This window comes from Triturus cristatus, chromosome 6, assembly GCF_964204655.1.
Source record: "Triturus cristatus chromosome 6, aTriCri1.1, whole genome shotgun sequence".
Lineage (NCBI taxonomy): Eukaryota > Metazoa > Chordata > Amphibia > Caudata > Salamandridae > Triturus > Triturus cristatus.
Genome location: NC_140589.1, coordinates 40359798 through 40367187, shown reverse-complemented (window position 1 = coordinate 40367187; position 7390 = coordinate 40359798).

Below are 7390 nucleotides of genomic sequence, written 5' to 3'. Positions count from 1 at the left end.
CCACTTGGGTGTATTCTCAGGACAAGGCCCAAATTAGTTTGTACCTGGTCTTTTCTACCATACCTGGACGCCTGGATCTTCTTGAGTGCCAGTTGAAGCTTCCTCTATAGAACCTAACATGTATTTTCCAAAGCAGAAAAGGAAATTTCCCTAAAGCCATGCAGCCTGTATTTGTGGGTTTGACACTATCAGGACCTTGCAATATTTTTTTGTATCTTCAGTGGACAGCATGGATTTACCACCATCAGCCCACCACTGACTGTACAAGAAGAATTTATAGTATGCGAACCAAAGAGGATCGGTGTCAAAGACAACTGATCAACTAAGGTACATAGCACCCGTAGAAAAATAGAGACTGAATTCCCGAGAGCTCATGAAAACATAATTTCCCACTGACCTCCTGGCCACTCATTATTAACTCTCCCACCTGCATCTCTGCCTTCTACTGACTGGTGATTTAAAGCCACCCTGAGTAGCCAGGGGATAGTGTCAGATTAGTAAAAGGATTAGCAGCAGAGAACCAGGAATACATTTTGTATCTGTCATTGCATTGTGTTATGTTGACTAAGCACTAAACACACTTGGGAAATGTGAACAGGCAGAAACTCATAAAATCAGTGTCAAATGAAATTGTACATAAAAAGCATATGATGTTGTGCAGTAGGGGTTATGTCCAATTTACGGTTAAGTCATGTATCAGTTTTCTGTTTACGGCATGAAAGTTGACTAGATAGCTCCTTGTCCTCAGTTCTGACATAATATGAAACATTTCTTTCTACAAAACTGTGACTTATACTGTTCACATGCTACTGCACAAACTGTGCAACTATAAATTTAAATCACAAAATGGTTCTTGTATACTAGCACAAAAGTTCGTAAGTCGGTTCACAAATAAGAGAGGGGCAGAGCTGGCTGAATCTGGAATAGGCAGTGAACTCTATACACAGAGGTGTTCTCTGGGTGAGGGGGAACCAGATTCAGTAATTGTGTGCAGTAATTGTGCATAATGAAATTGTGTCAGGCTTTAGTTGCATGCTTAGCCAAGCTCCTTTCCCTGTTTTTTTTGTACTTTTCTTTCGTGCCAGAAATAACATCCCCCTCCCCTCTAACTCCCCAACCTCTCTCCTTTACTATCCACCCCCATCAGACTCTGCATGCATTTACCACCTGTTAAAAGCAGGTGGTAAATGTATGGGTTTATCCCTATGGAATGGAACTAGGAATTCTGTGTGGTAGAACAGAGAGGAACAATCAGTCCCAAGAGGTAATTTCAAATTCCATGGTGTTGTAACTTGCATGGCACTGAATCAAACTTTCCACATTGTAATAGTGGTAATACCTACCCCAGTACAGTGGAACTCCTAATTAGGGCATAAGCCTTTTGTTCGGATACATCGCTATATTGTAAAATTAATTTGAACCATTCATGCACATATACAAAAAATCGTGTAAAGCACTTATTGATCAGTTTGCAATTCCTGTGGTTAAAATGTAAAAAAAAATGGTTAAACTTGACAAAAATAGTACAAAATATTTTTCTTTTAAATATTAATGTAAATTAATTCTATATATTTATTTAGATGCAGATAAAAATAACAATGCTACAGCGCTCTTAAATACGTTTTGTAAATATTCAATATGCAAAAGTAAAAAATTTTACTATTAATAATTATTGAAATTGATTTCAAGAAATGCAATTAAATTGTATTTTAATAAAAACATGTTATATTAACTTTTACATTAAATGTTATTACAAAAGTTTGAATGTAATATTAATAAATATTTTAATTTAATGTTATTTCCTGTTTCTGCCTGTCTTCAATATGGAGGATGCTAAAAATACCTAGAAGTGAGACCACTCGCGAAGGGCCAACGCGATTATACCATGGGAGACCATCACAAATACAGCGCCTGTGCGTACCTCCTGGGAGCTGTAGTAATCCCAAATTACAAACTCGGGTGCCGTACGTGTGGTGCACGCGAACGTTATTAACAATATGGTGGCCTCCCATGATGCATCTGCAGACTTTGAAACTGTCCCTTCCACCTCTCCTCTCACCACTCTTGACCTGGGGGCGAGCTGGAGGCGGACTGCGCTTCCCAGTAACACCCGGACCGGTGCTTTCGATAAAACTTTGACGATGCCCTCTGGGCGGAAACCATAACTATCTGTACTTACCGAGGATCCCGAGCAACCTTGGCCGATGCCTGGTGAAGCTGCCCTATACAGCTATAGAGGAGTTTGTCTCTGGTTCACCCCTTGGCGGTCACCTACCCAGCTGGACATTGGACATTGTTTTCCTCGTCTCCCCCGACTCCTCCCCCTGTGATTCTTTAGCTGCCTCCCCTTCTCCAGTCCTGCGTGGAACCGTGTAGTCGGCTACCTTAATTGTTTTTTTGTTCGATTTTGTATATCCTGCCTTTTTGGGAAAATGCTATCGGCTTCTGGTTGGTCCTCCATCATGGCGGCTTTGACCTATCCTCTTTGCTACTCGTCTGCTCCTTTTTCGCCTGATTGACCTTTTCTTCTAGTCCCCTCCCACTCCCCCCATGGTCTCCCACACCCCTCCCTTCGTATACTTCCACCAATACTCAGGTCGGTTCTGTCTTTCTTGCATATTGACTGCTTGGACTGCTTTGTTCCCCTGAAGTGCTTTTCCCCCTTGCCGGTCTGCCTGACTCTATCTGCATTCCTTACCCTTGTTTACCATTCCCCCTCTACCTTTCATTCCCCATAAGACGTGTGTCTTGGCTATGCTACACGCTAGCAGCTCATATTATTGTGTAATCTCATGTTTTTCTCCTATGTCTGTACTTTGCTCCTGTAATTGATTTAATTATGTAACCTGTAACTTGCTGATCCTCATGTAAAACCCTATGATACCTCTGAGTCTATCCAGCGCTATATAAAACTTTGCTAATAAATATATAGGGTTTATATTTTAAGTCCCAGCCTCCAATATTTTCGGTGGGAGGGTGTTGCAGTATCATTGTTTGGCCATGTTTGGTGTTGGACTTACTATGACTATTTTTTGGCTGTAGTAATGTTCCTTCATAAATTTTCCTCTACTCTGTTTCAGAGGGTAGAGTTGCATAGGTCTACACTTTTGAGTAACTATAATCCCAAGTGATGAATGGCAAAAAGTAATAAAGTTACTCAAAAGTTTAAGAGTGAACTTGTGTAAGAAAGTAGGATCCTTCTGCATGGTTACCCCCACTTTTTGCCTGGTGCTAAGCTGTGTTTTGACTAGTCTGACTGGGATCCTGCTAATCAGCACCCCAATCTATCTGCTTTCTCCCTAAAATGTGTTCAGTACTTAGGTACATCCCAGATTGGATACCGGGGTACCCTCGTCAGTCCCTAGTATAGGGTACCCATGTACCCAGGGCATAGGAACCTCAGAGGTCTCCCATGGGCTGCATTGTGCCACCCATGAGACCATTCAAAATGGAACTACCGGCCTGCCATTGCAGCCTGTGTAAGTTGGCGCTTGCACCACTTACTAAAGATATAGGCTTACTATATCTTGGGTCACAGTACTTAAAACCTATAAGTCACCCCTATGGCAGGCCTTTACACTCCTGAAGGCAGGGTGCTTGGCTATAACAGAGAGGGTGCCCCCGCATGAGCAGGACACCCCTGCAGCCTATGGAGTCGCTTCTTCGGGTTATCAGTGAGGCAGCCTTAAACTATATAGAGCGGCACTGCATAATTACGCGATGACCATCTCGAAAACGGCTGCAACAAATCCCAACATGTTGGAATCATACCCCCACACTAAACAGTGTGGGAGGTATGATTCCGTTTGGCTCTCAGTGTTCTGGGTACCCGGACAGCACAAAATGGATGCTGCTGACCAGAGAAACATTCCTGCCATCCTGCTGCTGAGCCAAGCTCGAGCAGAGGAAGGTGGAACAATAGGCATCCTGTCACAGGGAGTTGTGGCCACCTCCCAGACAGGATTTAGTGTATTGGGACCATGTGGGTGTGCTTGCCAGCGGCAGAAAGTCTGCATGAGGGGCACATTTGTATCCCTGTGCATAGTCCAGTTCAAAACAGTCCTGGGAGCCATCGGCTCCCGCTCTGGTGCGAAACTGAACAAAGGACATGGGAGTAACCTCCCCCTGTCCAGACCCTCCCCTGGGAGGGTTCCCTGAATCCTCCCAACCATTTCCCTTGGGTACTTAAGGGCTTACCTGGGTGTACGTCCCTAGATTCGTCATGGGACAAGATTCTATTCCAATATCCCTTCAACTTCACCCGTCTGGACACTCTGGAATTTGTAAGGGCCCGACTTTGTCTCCCTGCTTGTCTGCTGCATCGTCTGTGTCTGGGCTTCATACAGAAACCCCCTAGGCCTGTGGCGTATCAAAGACACTTGAAAGAATCTCCCTTGAAGTGAAGGAGTCACTTCCCTGCATTTGTAGGCACCTCAACACTGCTGACCGGTCTGCTGATCCCGAGCTCCTGCGGACTCCGAAGGGTTCAACAACACAGTTCTCTATGTCCCTTGAGGCCTGAGCCGTTCTCTCACCGAGTTTGAGGCCAGTATGCCTAGTGGGGGCTGCAATAACTGAACCCCTGTGCTTTTGCGTTCTTTTGCAAGTGCAAAGGCCTGTTGGCAACTTTGCAACAAGTGCATTGGGCTCTAAGTAGCTCCAACCTCTGGCAACTCCTTCCACCACCAACGTCTTCAACCACACCGCCTCGTGGGCACCGTGGCCTGCTCCATTGCTGAGCTGCTCAAGGTCGTCTTGCGACTCCACTGACTCCGGCCTGTGGGTCAATTTGAGGGTCCCATTTGTTTCCTCAGGGCTCCCCTGATTGCTTGGTGCCTGTCCTGACTCCCCTGCTTGTGGTGGGTCCTCTGGACCCCGCTCTTCCCAACTTTGCACCTTCTATACTTCCTGCGTGGGTTGCATTTGCCAAGGCTTTTTGTTGCTCCTGCCGGACACAGACCCCGCAGCACTCGACATCCTTCGTGGGCCAGCCCGTATCTGGGTCCTGGTCTTCCTCAGCATCGCCTGGTCCTCAGGGCTGCAGAGTCAAGGTCATCGTCATCTTCCCTGAAGCACCCGACATCGGAGGGCATTCGTCTTCCAAGTCTCCTGGTCACTCCTGAGTGACATAGACTCTGTCCTCTCTGCTTTCAGGTATTCTTCTTCAAGAATCCACATGTGGATTCCCACTGAAACTTTCTCCTCTTCCAGCAGCGGCTCTTTCTGAAGTTCTGCTTTGGGTTTGACTGTAGTTTCCGACACCACTTCACCCCTATGCTCCCAATCTCCCTGGTGTAGATAACGTGGGTACTAGGGTATCCACGGGTTGGTTGGCTCTCCAACCTTTTGTCTTCCAAGTAGTTTCCTCAGAGTCCACTGGGAAGGGTCCTTAATCTTTGAAAATCCAACTGCGACTTGCACATAGACTTGTACGGAGCACGTAGTTGTGTTCCCACACTGCACACTCTCTCCGTGAGGTCCCTATCTACTTACCTAGGGTTGTTCTGTGGGTCCACAGCAATTCTACGTCCTCTCAACACTGTCTTGACCAGAGTCGTGGTTCTTATACCACTTTCTTAATATATGGTTTGGTCCCCCTCTGGGGTGCACTGTGTATATTGTGCTATTTACTGTGTTTCTAACTGAAGTATTGTGTGCATTTTGTTTATCTCTGTGTTTGAGATATTTGAACATACTAGAGAGTATTCTATAATAAATACATATTATTTTATAAATAGTTGGTGTGGTTCTTTTCACTTAATCTACACTATAAGATTGCATTCTGGTAAAACAAGCTGCTTTACTCTCCTTCTGGACTAAGCTTGAAGGCTGCACTCCACAGCTGCCACTTAGAGAGCTTTCTAAGGTTGTCTGAGACCTCTTCAATCACCATAAGGGTTGTCTGGACTTGTGCAAGGTGTCCACTTACATAAGGTACATCATATACCAGGCCAGCCTCTTACAACTTACACATGTAAATTACTCACAAGTGTAATTTACCTTTGTGAATAGGCCCTATAACTTATGGTTGTCTAGTAGCAAGTTTGCTTGGAGGAGAACTATGAAGTAGCAGACTCAGACTCAAGAAAACTAACCTATAAAAGTAAACACTCATCCATCCGTCAGTCACAGCACTTGATCCCAGATATGAGCCACAAAATGAAGATTCCATACAGCTGACCAAAAGAGCATATGTGGTTGCTTACCACATGCTTCTTTCTCCTTTAGTTCTTCAGCCATTTAATGTTAAACTGAAAACAGGAAAGTTAAATTGTATCCATTTAATGTCAGAGAGGTAATGCACGCCAAGGCAAACATACTCGAATGGTGAAGAAGATGTAGAAATAACCTGGAGGCCTTTTCTGAGGTTTTTATTTAGGCATGTATCACCACTAGAGATGGTGGTACACGAATAGCATGCCCTGGGCACCTTTCTCCTCATTGTTCCTTAGTGTGGGATCCCATATTGTGGTGTCTCCAACAGCTTGGGGTAAGTTCCTTAACCCCTTAACTGCTGGGCCTCCCTCCAACCCCCCCTCCCCCCCATGGTGAGAACTTTTTGGGCCATTTGGTGTAGTTTGCGCTTAGGTCCCTGTAAATTTTTGACCACATAAGGTCTACAGGTGAAAGCGTCTGTTTTTTCCCTGCAAATGGTATCAACAAAGGGGTTGTGGTGCTGAAATTATCATCTTCCCAGCTTTCAGGGACAAGCAGACTCGTCAGAAAACCAAATTTGTTTACACAATTTTGGCATTTTTCTGGGACATAGCCTATTTTTGCTATTTTTTGTGCTTTCAACCTCCTTCCAGTTAATGGTAAAAATGGATATGAAAGCAATGATGTATCCTGGAACGCTACACATTTGTGAAAAGTAAACAAAATTTGGAATTCAGCAAGGGGTTATTTGTGTAGATCCTTCAAAGTTTTTGTATAGAAACTAATAGTTGAAAATAGAAAAAATTGAAAATTAGTTAAAATAAAAACTGCCATTTGTGCCAAGGTTTTCACCTGTTACTTCTACTAAGTATGACAGATGTTTGAAAGCAATATACCGTACATCGCTGGACTCTTCTAGTTGTGGGGATATTTAGGACTTGGAGGTTCACCTAGAATCCGAGGAACCCAGAGCCAATAACTGAGCAGCGTTATGCAATGTTTTTTTATTGTGTACCGGGTATATAGTATTTCATTTGGTAAAATATAAAGAGGCAAAAATATGTATGAAAGTCACCGATGTATTTCTGAAATGGGAACAAAATATAGAGTTTAAAAACAGTAGCTATTTGCACATCTCCGAAATTGTGGGTACCCATACCAGCATGTGAATTGTAGGTCATTTTTCAAAGTGACTTCTTTTTTACACATTCTTACATTTAGAAGGCAGAAATGC